This window comes from Salmo salar, chromosome 04, assembly GCF_965601325.2.
Source record: "Salmo salar chromosome 04, fSalSal1, whole genome shotgun sequence".
Taxonomy (NCBI): domain Eukaryota; kingdom Metazoa; phylum Chordata; class Actinopteri; order Salmoniformes; family Salmonidae; genus Salmo; species Salmo salar.
In genome coordinates this window covers 72,715,672-72,729,918 of record NC_138294.1, presented here as the reverse complement: position 1 = coordinate 72,729,918, position 14,247 = coordinate 72,715,672, and the positions used below count along the sequence as shown (strand labels likewise).

At 44.1% G+C, this 14,247-nt stretch overlaps 1 protein-coding gene across 4 annotated transcripts in view; it reads left to right on the top strand.

Moving 5' to 3' along the window:
• slc8a2a (solute carrier family 8 member 2a) overlaps positions 1 to 14,247 on the top strand; it is a 61,072-nt gene that overhangs the window by 12,344 nt on the left and 34,481 nt on the right. The window contains exon 2 of one of the 4 annotated variants that reach the window (XM_045717262.2): positions 9,327 to 9,421. The exons of the other annotated variants lie outside the window; for them this stretch is intronic. The gene's annotated coding sequence lies outside the window, so the exon portion shown is untranslated. The remainder of the gene's footprint in view (positions 1 to 9,326; positions 9,422 to 14,247) is intronic. 4 annotated transcript variants of the gene reach the window in all.

Sequence of the window (14,247 nt, the reverse complement as noted above, 5' to 3'; positions counted from 1 at the left end):
TTTCATCTGTGAAGAGCACAGGGCGCCAGTGGCGAATTTGCCAATCTTGGTGTTCTCTGGCAAATGCCAAACGTCCTGCACGGTGTTGGGCTGTAAGCACAACCCCCACCTGTGGACGTCGGGCCCTCATACCACCCTCATGGAGTCTGTTTCTGACCGTTTGAGCAGACACATGCACATTTGTGGCCTGCTGGAGGTCATTTTGCAGGGCTCTGGCAGTGCTCCACCTGCTCCTCCTTGCACAAAGGCGGAGGTAGCGGTCCTGCTGCTGGGTTGTTGCCCTCCTACGGCCTCCTCCACGTCTCCTGATGTACTGGCCTGTCTCCTGGTAGCGCCTCCATGCTCTGGACACTATGCTGACAGACACAGCAAACCTTCTTGCCACAGCTCGCATTGATGTGCCATCCTGGATGAGCTGCACTACCTGAGCCACTTGTGTGGGTTGTAGACTCCGTCTCATGCTACCACTAGAGTGAAAGCACCGCCAGCATTCAAAAGTGACCAAAACATCAGCCAGAAAGCATAGGAACTGAGAAGTGGTCTGTGGTACCCACCTGCAGAACCACTCCTTTATTGGGGGTGTCTTGCTAATTGCCTATAATTTCCACCTGTTGTCTATTCCATTTGCACAACAGCATGTGAAATGTATTGTCAATCAGTGTTGCTTCCTAAGTGGACAGTTTGATTTCACAGAAGTGTGATGGACTTGAAGTTACATTGTGTTGTTTAAGTGTTCCCTTTATTTTTTTGAGCAGTATATATATATATATATATATATATATATATATATATATATATATATATATATATATATATATATGTAACTCGCATCAGTACTGTTAGAATGTTTTTCATTTGACTGCCATAGCTACAAATAAAAAAGTTAACATTGGCTGTTAATTACGTATTTTTTTTCACATGGTTGTGGTCGTGGGCAAAAAGGTTTGGGGACAGTCCCCTAGGTCATAGATGCTGTCAATTGCATGCCCAATTTAGGGATCTTTTTTAACAATGTGAGATTGCACTCCAAAGGGATAACTTGAAATAACATGATGTAGGTTAATTAAATAATCAAAAGAAAATTGTGATTATTTATTAGGCTAGTGGTTATAAGTATTTAGGCATATCATTTGAATTAGGCCTCATGTAAGATAATTGTCAAAAGCACAAAAGATACTGTTACATGTATGGGTCTAGGTTAGGGTTGCAAAGCTACCGGTAATTTACCAAAGTTACTGGAATCTTCAGTAATTTCTTTGTAATTAACAGAAAATCTATGGCAAACTATCGTAAATTTGGTCATTTATACTTTAATGTATTCCTATATAGTATTAATTTATTATATCTGTGTCCATATCTTCAATGAGTTTCTAGTAGATAGACTATATGGTTCAAGAGAAAATGGCCTAATTAATAAAAAAAAAACATCTAATCAACAATGACATTATTTTCACTCTGAAACTTTTTTCAGGACTGCCACCAGTTTGACGCAAAAACATTGACAGCAAATGCATATTGACATAGTTTAAGTAAATAAATGTTTGTAAAAAAAATACAAAGAATATTTCATGCTGAAACCCACATATTAAACACAAATGGTATTCACTAAGTTGATGGTATTTATCTAGGATGACGTTTTACTGCTTTGTCATTCTATGTTTTATGTAATCATCGTATTCAGTTATTTCAAAAATTTTGAATGAGAAGAGACTGTCACTGGCAAACAGGGTTACAGACCCAACAACATTATATAGCATCCCCTCCTTGTGGAGAAAAGCACATGAGCTAATTATAGTACTTGGCAGTTGAAAACAATATCCTCAGCTAAACCCCATGCAATATACCACTAAAGCTCACTGAAACACGACCCTCCCCCTTCGCAGGCATGAGCACAGATTGGGGTCTACCTGTGCCCGAGCACCTGCCCATTTGCCGTCCCACTCGCCAAGTGCCCTTTTTGGGTGGTGGTATAATTGTTATTTTTTTGTATACAGTTTTTGTCTTTATTGTTCTGAGGCCACTGCCCCCAAGTCGTTGTGAAGTTTGTGTTTCGACCTATCCCCAAATTAATATAGTTGGTTCACGGTTGGTTTTAGTATTTTACCTGCGTGTCATGAACATGTATGCATAGTCACTTTACCCCTACCTAAATGTACAAATTACCTCGACTAACCTGTACCCCCTCACATTGACTCGGCCTATTCGTTCAGCACTTTCGAAATGGACAGCAACAGAAATTCAGATAGTTCCCTCATCTATCTGAATGAGAGAACTTGGGAAGGTTGAACACCAGACGCCGCAGCCCGTCTGGTGTTCAACCTTCCCAAGTTCTCTCACGTCACCCCGCTCCTCCGCACACTCCACTGGCTTCCAGTTGAAGCTCGCATCTGCTACAAGACCATGGTGCTTGCCTACGGAGCTGTGAGGGGAACGGCACCTCCCTACCTTCAGGCTCTGATCAGGCCCTACACCCAAACAAGGGCACTGCGTTCATCCACCTCTGGCCTGCTGGCCCCCCTACCTCTGCGGAAGCACAGTTCCCGCTCAGCACAGTCAAAACTGTTCGCTGCCCTGGCACCCCAATGGTGGAACAAGCTCCCTCACGACGCCAGGACAGCGGAGTCAATCACCACTTTCCGTAGACACCTGAAACCCCACCTCTTTAAGGAATACCTGGGATAGGATATAGTAATCCTTCTAACCCCCCCCCCCCCCCCCCCAAAAAAAAAAATATATAGATGTACTATTGTAAAGTGGTTGTTCCACTGGATATCATAAGGTGAATGCACCAATTTGTAAGTCGCTCTGGATAAGAGCGTCTGCTAAATGACGTAAATGTAAATGTTAGTTCAGATAAATTCAAGCAACATGTTGAGTCCTTTAATGTTATTCTTCTTTAGTCTTCTTTAAGTCACAGACAGGGTGGTTAGCCTACCATTTAAAGTATTTTATTTTGTGGTCTAAAAAGGACGGAAAATACAATCACAAGGATCCACTTTTATAGACAATATACCAACACACAGACAGTGCATTGCGCAAACAAAGCGACCCTCGCAATATGAACTGGAATTACGTGGGTCTATTACTGAAATTTTTGTTGAACAAAAATATTTGAATGGGAAGAGATTGTCACTGGTAAACATGGTTATAGACCTAACAACATTATATAGTATTCCCTCCTTGTGGAGAAAAGCACATGAGATAATTATAATACACAAAGTAAGCAAAACAATGACATGCATCATTATAACATTGCCTAAATTCTAACATTGTCAAAGTTGGACACACCTACTCATTCAAGGGTTTTTCTTTATTTTTAATATTTTGTACATTGTAGAATAATAGTGAAGACATCAAACTATGAAATAACACATATGGAATCATGTAGTAACCTGTTTTTTTTCAACAAATCAAAAGCATATTCAAAGTAGCCACGTCGCAGTAGACCTCGGACTGTCGGGCGACTCTGGCTGCGCCGGACTGTCGGGCGACTCTGGCTGCGCCGGACTGTCGGGCGACTCTGGCTGCGCCGGACTGTCGGGCGACTCTGGCTGCGCCGGACTGTCGGGCGACTCTGGCTGCGCCGGACTGTCGGGCGACTCTGGCTGCGCCGGACTGTCGGGCGACTCTGGCTGCGCCGGACTGTCGGGCGACTCTGGCTGCGCCGGACTGTCGGGCGACTCTGGCTGCGCCGGACTGTCGGGCGACTCTGGCTGCGCCGGACTGTCGGGCGACTCTGGCTGCGCCGGACTGTCGGGCGACTCTGGCTGCGCCGGACTGTGGGGCGTCTCTGCAGGCTCCGGACTGTGGGCCGTCTCTGCAGGCTCCGGACTGTGGGCCGTCTCTGCAGGCTCCGGACTGTGGGCCGTCTCTGCAGGCTCCGGACTGTGGGCCGTCTCTGCAGGCTCCGGACTGTGGGCCGTCTCTGCAGGCTCCGGACTGTGGGCCGTCTCTGCAGGCTCCGGACTGTGGGCCGTCTCTGCAGGCTCCGGACTGTGGGCCGTCTCTGCAGGCTCCGGACTGTGGGCCGTCTCTGCAGGCTCCGGACTGTGGGCCGTCTCTGCCGGCTCCGGACTGTGGGCCGTCTCTGCCGGCTCCGGACTGTGGGCCGTCTCTGCCGGCTCCGGACTGTGGGCCGTCTCTGCCGGCTCCGGACTGTGGGCCGTCTTTGCAGGCTCCGGACTGTGGGACGTCGCCGGAAGCACTGGACGGGGAACTGTCGCCGGAAGCTCTAGATGGGACACTGTCGCCGGAAGCTCTGGACAGGGTACTGTCGCCGGAAGCTCTGGACGGGGAACTGTCTCCGGAAGCTTTGGACTGGACAGGCGCACTACAGGCCTGGTGCGTGGGGCTGGCTTTGGAGGCGCCAGACTGGTAACACGCACCTCAAGGCCAGTGCGAGGAGCAGGAGCAGGACGAACGGGACTGGGCTGACGCACTGGAGGCCTAGTGCGTGGGGCTGGTACTGGAGGTACCAGACTGGAGACACTCACCTCAAGGCTAGTGCGAGGAGCAGGAACAGGACGTACTGGACTGGGCTGACGCACTGGAGGCCTGGTGCGTGGTGCTGGCTTTGAAGGCGCCAGACTAGGGACGCGCACCTTAAGGCTAGTACGAGGAGCAGGAACTGGATACACCGGGCCATGAACAAGCACTGGAGGTCTGGAGCGCACAGCCTGCACCACCCGTCCTGGCTGGCTAGTCACATTAGCCCTGCACGGGCGGAGTGCTGGCACAGGGTGAACTGGCCTGTGCAGAGGCCTGATGGCTGCCATGCGTAGAGCAGGCGCAGGGTAGCCTGGGCCTAGGAGACGCACTGGTGGCCAGATGTGCTGCGCAGGCATACTCCTACCTGGCTGGATGCCCAATCTAGCACGGCACTTGCGAGGGGCTGGGATCGCTCGCACCGGACTGTGCATGCGTATGGGCGAGATCGTGCGCACTTCTGCATAGACCGGCGCTCTCATGATCCGCTGCTCCCCATAATAAGCATGGGGAGTTGGCTTAGGTCTATTGCCTGACCTAGCCATACTCCCCGTGTGCCCCCCCCAAACATTTCTTGGGGGTGCCTCTCGTGCTTCCGTCATTGGGCTCGCTCTTCGTACTGTCGCCGTTCCTCCCTCGCTGTCTCCACCTGTTTCCATGGCAGGGTCTTGTCCCCTGCCATTACCTCCTCCCATGTCCATAAAATCCTCCACTCCCTTCTTTCCCTGGCCCAGGATCCTCCTGGGCCCGCTGCTTGGTCCATTGGTGGTGGGTAGTTTTGTCACGTACATCGTATGGAGTAGACCAAGGCACAGCGGGAATGTGTATACTCATCTTCTTTATTATGAAGAAAAACCAAAACAAACACTTAATCAAAACAACGACGAGAAAACAGTCCTGTGAGGCACACAGCTACACTTACGGAACAACTACCCACAAAAACCCATGGAAAAACACCCCTACTAAATAGGACCTTCAATTAGAGGCAACGAGGAACAGCTGCCTCCAATTGAAGGTCAACCCAATAAACTAAACATAGAAATAGAAAAACTAGAACGAACATAGAAATATACTAACATAACCCAAAAACATTAACCCCCAAAAAACGAAACACATAAAACAAACACCCCCTGCCATGTCCTGACCAAACTACAATAACAAATAACCCCTTTACTGATCAGGACGTGACATGTATCTCTGCTTATTTGCGCTGTTCTTGTGTAAATATGGACTTGGGCTTCACCAAATAGGGCTATCTTCTGTATACCACCCCTACCTTGTCACAACACAACTGATTGGCTCAACCACATTTAGAAGGAAATAAATTCCACAAATTAACTTTTAAGAAGGCACACCTGTTAATTGAAATGCATTCCAGGTGACTACCTCATGAAGCTGGTTGAGAGAATGCTAAGAGTGTGCAAAGCTGTCATCAGGCAAAGGGTGGCTACTTTGAAGAATCTCAAATATTTAACACTTTTTTTGGTTACTATATGATTGCAAATGTGTTATTTCATAGTTTTAATGTCTTCACTATTATTCTACAATGTATAAAATAGTAAAAATAAAGAAAAACCTTGGAATCAGTAGCTGTGTCCAAACTTTTGACTGGTAATTTAAGTAATTTAAAAACTACCGCATAAGAAGGGAACGATGAGCGTATAAGAAGCAAGCCGTGATTTCGATTCAGACCTGAGCGAGCTGACGGACGTAGCCTATATGCCTATCTGTTCAGCACTTTAGAAATGGACAATGACAGAATTCAGAACATGGGACGTTCTTACAGTATTCTTCCTGTACACCAAGTCAGTAGGCTAAATAACGTGGGCACATAAACAGACAATGAAAGCTCTTACAATATTTCTCTAAAACAGGCTATAGGCAACATGTGCACCACCAAGTCAGAACATTCGGCTAAGTTCTGAGGCAGAGAGGGACCATAGCTAATAACAGATTACTACACATGCTGGATTGACAGCATGGCCAATGCATTCAACCTTTTTTGGCCCATGGTGTTGCGTGTTAAGGTTTTTATCCTTAAGGCTGGAAAAGTTCCTCTCTGACTCGGTGGTTGTCATCGGAGTGGTTATGATTATTTTGAGACAAGGCCTCCTGCAGGTTGTCTCAGACAAGGCCTCCTGCAGGTTGTTCTTGTAGAGTGATTTCAATAAAGAAAGTGCCATCTTCCCAATGTGCAGCTCAAGATGCCGGTAAAAAGTGGACATCTCCAGTTTCAACTTTGCCTTGTTGCCCACTGGCCATAACTTGGTAGCACACTGCAATTCTGCGGTCAGAAAACAAGCTGTCCACCAACTTTGCTGCAATTAAGTGGTTAATTTCAGAAAAACTTTCTTGCACATGAGCGAACTGGCTCTACCCAGAATAGAAAGAGGAGTGGGAGGCCCCGGTGCACAACTGAGCAAGAGGACAAGTACATTAGTGTGTCTAGTTTGAGAAACAGACGCCTCACAAGTCTTCAACTGGCAGCTTCATTAAATAGTACCTGCAAAACACCAGTCTCAACGTCAACAGTGAAGAGGCGACCCCGGGATGCTGGCCTTCTAGACAGTGTCTGTGTTCTTTTGCCCATCTTAATCTTTTCTTTTTATTGGCCAGTCTGAGATATGGCTTTTTCTTTGCAACTCTGCCTAGAAGACCAGCATCCCCGAGTTGCCTCTTCAAACTTCATTAGCCTTTTAAAATGATAAACTTGGATTAGCTAACACAATGTGCCATTGGAACACAGGAGTGATGGTTGCTGATAATGGGCCTCTGTACACCTATGTAGATATTCCATAAAAAGTCTGCAGTTTACAGCTACAATAGTCATTTACAACATTAACAATGTCTACACTGTATTTCTGATCAATTTGATGTAATTTTAATGGACAAGAAATGTGCTTTTCTTTCAAAAACAAGGACATTTCTAAGTGACCTTTTGAATGGTAGTGTATATAGAAATTTCAACAACAAAAAAACGGTGGATTTTTCTCCAATACATCATTTTAATAGTCAGGCACGCTTGGTTCAAAAGCTATTGACGAGAGAAAAATGTATATCAAATATTTTTTTAAATCCCTCGGTAGTTAACCACCATGTACAGTGGTAAAATATCTACACATGGACTGGTCAGCCAGCCATATATCAAGAGTTGGAAGATTATGGGTATTAGGCTATATTATGAAGTTATTATTAAAGAGCATTGAAGATAAATAAATTATCGAGCTGCCTTTACATCAGTCATCAACATCAATTATCAGCTGATAGGCTACCCTCTTTTCCCATTGTCAATCATGTATTTACGAGGCACTGTAACTAGCTTGCTTAGAATTTTCGCTACAGAGGCAGTTAATGTTATACATTTTGAGATATTAATTATGAAATATAAATTTTCAGCACCTGCCCACTGAAAGGTCTGTGCACGTCCCTGCCCCTTCGCATGTGTCGTCAGAAGTAAACCAATGCTTCAGTATTGTAGCACGTCCCACTTGGGTAAAGGGGAGGAAGAGGAAGAAGGGGCCATACGGTTCTCTAACACACATACCGGATACCGGATCAATCATTAGATGGGCCTTATAGGCCATCAGACACACTGTCTAACAGACTGTTTCATCCCGACCATTCAAACATGCACAGGTGGATTGATGATTGATGGATTATTGATGGATTCCCTTGATGATTGATGTACTCCCTATCTATCTCCTAACTATGAGATCTTCTTCCACTTTCACCGTCTCCCTATGTTCGCTTATAATGAGGGTGGAGAAATCGCAGCATATCCAATAACAAAAAAGGCATTCATTGCTTTGTTTCTATGAACAGTTAGTATTACCATGGTTTAGAATATTGATTATGATGGAAAAGTATTGAAGGTTGGCTTTACTGGCTACAAATGTGAATTGGGCATGCTTTAAGGCTGTCCTACGTAGCAGGACAAAGTGGTGTGTTTCCTATTGGGAAGTTAGCAGCGGTAGTGGCACAGAGTAGCGCGGTCATGGGGGGTACTCTCTCTGGTACTGGGAATGAAGTGCTTATTGTTGGGTATTATTAGCCTGGTCCCAAACAGCAACTGTGTGTGTGTGTTAGGGTGCCTGTTTTGTTTTCATTCAGTGTCTATAGCTTTGTCTGTGAGGGCCCACTGGCTGCCTCTGTGCTTTTTGTTTAACACTTTGTTGTTCTGACTAAATTGTTGCCCTGAATTCAAAGAGCGGCTTGGAATGGCTTCAAAAGGCACTGCTATGTATTCATCTCTGATATAATCTGGCTTGTTTAATCTGACTTGTTTTGTTTAAAATATTTCATTCCCTCATTTGTAACTAGTAACTCATAAATTAAATTGTAAACTGTTACCTATTTTCCACACACAACATGATTATGGCTTGAATCCGTATGAATTAACACTGGCCATCCGGATGAATTGTTTTTACAGTGTAATGACATCACTTTGTGCCTAAACCAGTTTTGCGTCATAACGGTCTCTTCTACTGTGTCAAAGGCTTTATTTCACTTTAATGTATAACAAATGGTTGTCATGTTCTGTCAAATTTCTAAAAATAGTTTTAGGCTTTTAGACTCAGTGATCTGAAGAAGATGTTTCTGTGAGATTTCTACGAAGTATGGCGTGAAAACACTAAAGTCCTGTTTTTGGCACTAGCAGGCTACAATGTCACTCTCCCAGTCCCGGCCAGTGTGTGTACGTACGTATAGTAAGGGAGGCACAGGCCCTGGCTTTCATGCTGTATGTGTCTGTTTTTCGCTGCCTCATTGTTTCTTGCTCGGCCCTGAATATTGCATAACCAGTGTTTCTCTCTGGGTCCGTGCTGAATGCTGCTCCTTCTAAGGTGACAGGACCGCAGGACGATTGCTGGGCTGGGCGGGGTGTCATGGCAGTAATAGAAACCTCAGGAGCGGAGTCGCTGTCTGCTGGCTGTCACTGGTTCGTCTAGCGTCCTCTTTATGTTCACCTCTCCTCTTTTGGCGTGTACCCATGGAGCCTCTTTCTTTCTTTCTTTCTCTTTTTTTTCACTCTCTCTCATAATTTTTTCTATCTTTCTGTCTTTCATCCTTTTTGTCTTTCTCTCTTTCTTTGGTATTACTTATATGGATAGTTCCAAGTAGATGGTTTGTAGCTGTTCAGCAAATGTTAAATAACTGTCAATAACATTTCAAATAACTATCCACTAACCCTAACCTTAACCCTAATCCTAACCCTAACCCTTATCCTAACCTCAACTCGTACCCTAATCCTAACCCTAACCCTAATCCTAACCCTTAACCTAACCCTTATTCTAAACCTAACCTTTACCGTAACCTTGGCAAGGAGTTGTATATTAACTGATTTTTTGACCATCTGTAGATCGTCTATAGGAACTATCCAAATAAAGTGACTTTCTTTCTTTCTTTCTTTCTTTCTTTCTTTCTTTCTTTCTTTCTTTCTTTCTTTCTTTCTTTCTTTCTTTCTTTCTTTCTTTCTTTCTGTGTCTGTGTCTCTCTCTCCTGTTACGTATTCCCAAGGCACATGTAGGGGAAACTCTAGTGGTGGAGGGCAACATTTTGATACAAAGAGGAGATATCCAGAGAGTGTGTGTGAAAATTTCTAAAGAGCGATGAAACAGGTACCAAAGAGAAACTAGAGAGATGAGGACAGAAGAGGGCGATATGCTCAATTCCAAATTGACCCCCCCTCTTCAGCCCTCTTCAGCACTTCGATCTAACATTGGGCCCTTTGAAAGGTGGGAATGTTGACCAATGGGGTAATATTATTTAGAGTCAGACAGTAGAAAAGGAGTCTGACTTGGTCTGACAGAGTAAGGGAGATTTTGGAGCGACGACAAAATTTTATCCTGAACCATCAGAGACGGATGAGGAAAACAGACTGTTCATAACTTGAGTTGTCTTTTCAATCCACTTAACTCTACAGTGCCTTCGGAAAGTACATTTTAGTCATTTAGCAGACGCTCTTATCCAGAGCGACTAACAGTACTGAATGCTTACATTTCATACATTTTTTTCCTCCATACTGGTCCCCCGTGGGAATCGAACCCACAACCCTGGTGTTGCAAACACTATGCTCTACCAACTGAGCCACACGGGTATTCATACCCCTTGACTTATTCCACATTTTGTTGTGTTACAGCCGGAATTGAAAATATATTTGTTTTTATCAACCATCTACACACAATACCCCACAAAGACAAGTGAAAACATGTTTTTATACTTTTTTTGCAAATTTATTGAAAATGAAATTGAACCTTTATTTAACTAGGCAAGTCAGTTAAGAACAAATTCTTATTTACAATGATGGCTTAGGAACAGTGGGTTAACTGCCTTGTTCAGGGGTAGAATGGCAGATTTTGGCCTTGCCAGCTCGGGGATTCAATCCACCAACCTTTCGGTTACTGGCCCAATGCTCTAACCACTAGGCTACCTGCCGCCCCACAATACAGAAATATCTAATAACATAAGTATTCACACCCCTGAGTCAATACTTTGTAGAAGCCCTTTTGGCAGCGATTACAGCTGTGAGTCTTTCACGTCTCTAAGAGCTTTCCACACCTGGATTGTGCAACATTTGGCCATTATTCTTTAAAAAATTCTTCAAACTCTGTCACATTGGTTGTTGATCATTGCTAAACAACCATTTTCAGGTCTTGCCATAGATTTTCAAGTAGATTTAAGGTAAAACTGTAAGTCGGCCACTCAGGAACATTCACTATCTTCTTGGTAAGTAATTACAGTATAGATTTGGCCTTGTATTTTAGGTTATTGTCCTGCTGAAAGGTGAATTAATCTCCCAGTGTCTGGTGGAAAGCAGACTGAACCAGGTTTTCCTGTAGGATTTTGCCTGTGCTTAGCTACATTCCGTTTCTTTTTTATCCTGAAAAACTCCCCACTCCCCAGATTACAAGCATACAGTACCCATAACATGATGCAGCCACCACTATGCTTGAAATAAGGAGAGGTGTACTCAGTAATGTGTTGTATTGGATTTGCCCCAGACATAACACTTTGTATTCAGGACAAAAAGTTAATTGCTTTGCCACATTCTTTTGCAGTATTACTTTAGTACCTTGTTGCAAACATGATGCATTCTTTGGAATATTTGTATTCTTTACAAGGCTTCCTTCTTTTCCCTGTTGTTGATCCATCCTCAATTTTCTCCTATCACAAACTCAGAGCGGTTTCCTTCCTCTCCAGGCAACTGAGTTAGGAAGGACACCTGCATCTTTGTAGTTACTGGGTGTATTGATACACCATCCAAAGTGTAATTAATAACTTCACCATGCTCAAAGGGATAGTCAATGTCTGCCTTTTCTTTTACACATCTACCAATAGGTGCCCTTCTTCGCGAGGCATTGGAAAACCTCCCTGGTCTTTGTGGTTAAATCTGTGTTTGAAATGTCAATTAAGGCAACCCTGCGCACCTCTCTGATTCACATTTTAGTTGAATGTTTTCAGTTGTACAACTGACTCGGTGTCCCTTATTGACTCAAGACATTTCTGCTTTTCATTTTTTATTAATTTGTAAAACATTCTAAAAACATAATTCCAGTTTGACATTATGGGGTATTGTGTGTAGGCCAGTGACACAAAATCTTTTCAAGGAGTGTGAATACTTTCTGAAGGTGCCGTATGTCTGTCCGATACTGATTTGGTAGTGGTAATACATTTACAGCACTGACTAACCCAGTTCACAGGTTCACACTACACTCTCAGAAAAGGGTACAGTTAGGTTACAGTATTGTTCCCTGGGGTACAAAAATATCAAAATACACAATGTACTTTCAGAGGTACACATATGCTTTAACATGGTACTCTTCAGTACCCTTTTGTATGTAAAAGTAAATCCTCACACACTCTCCAAAAAAGGGGTACAGTGAAGGTACATCTCTGTTTCCAGGGGGGGGGGCATGGATTTCAGTTTGTTATTTTTGGCTACCCGTGAGTGGAAGCGTTGTACCAGTTGAAGTGGTCTATGGTTATGTTAATTAAAGTTTGAACATGTCTGATGACAGTTCTGAATTCTTTATAAAGGCTTACATAAGAGCATGTGACAGAAAGAGCTGTAATTAATATTGTAGAGACCTTCACCTACCTTGTTAAGCGGTACGGACCTCTTGCCGTAATGGTTAAGGTGTTGGCGTTGACAGTCGTGAGACCCAGTTGGGCCTACTCCCTGAAGTGGGATGTCAGGGCCTCCCGAGTGGCGCAGCAGGGTTGCGGCGTCACTACAGCCTGGGGTTTGATCCCAGGCTGTGTCACAACCGGCCGTGACCGGGAGTCCCATATGACTGGGCACAATTGGCCCAGCATCGGCTTGGTTAGGGGAGGGTTTGGCCGGGGGTTTTTACTTGGCTCATCGCACTCTAGCGACTCCTTGTGGCGGGCCGGGCGCCTGCAGGCTGACCTCGGTCGTCAGTTGAATGGTATAGCTGGCGTCTGGGTTAAGCAAGCGGGTGTTAAGAAGCGCGGCTTGGCAGGTCATGTTTCGGAGGATGCATGACTTGACCTTCGCCTCTCCCGTGGCTGTTGGGGAGTTGCAGCGATGAGACAAGATCTTAGTCACGAAATTGGTGAGAAAAAGCAGGTAAAAAAAAGAAGTGGGATGGCAGAGAGGCGTTTACATGCGAGTTACTTGATCTAGAGAGGAGCCGCTTACAAGGAACAGATGCTTTGTCAATGTGGTGGTACCCTAAAAAGGCAAAATGTTACCTTTTTGTAAAGGCACACTTTTGTATCTGTGTCGACAATATGGTACACTATTGGCACTTTTAAGGTATGAACTGCAAGGGTAGAACTATGTACCTACAACTAACGGTACAATGGACGTATCTTACAGGGTACCACTACAGTGACAAGCATTTGTACCCCTTTAAGTACAATTCGGTACAATTTATTCTTAGAGTGTAGTTGTTGTAGATGGTGTTGTAGAGTTGTACCAGTATGGCAAAGTGCTGAGTCATAAATTTGTTTTACTACAATGCACTGAGTCACCCCATGGCACGAAACAACATTTAGGCTGCCATATTGGATGGGGCAAATCTGATACTGTATAAAAGCTTAGGCTACTCAAAAGCTCACTACGAATTCCAGTAGCCAACATTACATGCTAGACATGCACTACCGTCTGAAAGGTTTCAAATTATGTCCCCCCCACTGCAATGTTTCTTGGGAAGCTTTTTTATTTAATTAACATGTCTGTTGTGTAGTACAATACATTAATAGATTTGTGCCACAGATTAAAGTTTCATAGTAAATATTTTCACTTTGAAAATTGTAACATTTTATTTTACAATTATCTTTCATATGACATACAGGTAACTGCCCAAATAAAGGAAACACTTGAGTAAACAAGGGATACAAAGTATATTGAAAGAAAGTGCTTCCACACAGGTGTGGTTCCTGAGTTTATTAAGCAATTAACATCCAATCATGCTTAGGATTATGTATAAAAATGCTCAGTTGACCATTATATTGGCTATCATGGTTAGAAGAAGAGATGTCAATGACATTGAAAGATGGGTCTCAAAGGAGCACATGGGGTTTAAAGAGTGTGTTTGTGTGTTTGTCTCAGTCACCAGATCTCAACCCAATTGAACACTTATGGGAGATTCTGTAGCAGCACCTGAGACAGCGTTTTCCAACACCAAATTATGAAATTTTGCGTGGAAGAATTGTGTTCCATCCCTCTGGTAGAGTTCCAGACACTTGTAGAATCTATGTCAAGGCGCATTGAATGTGTTCTAATGGCTCTTGGTGGCC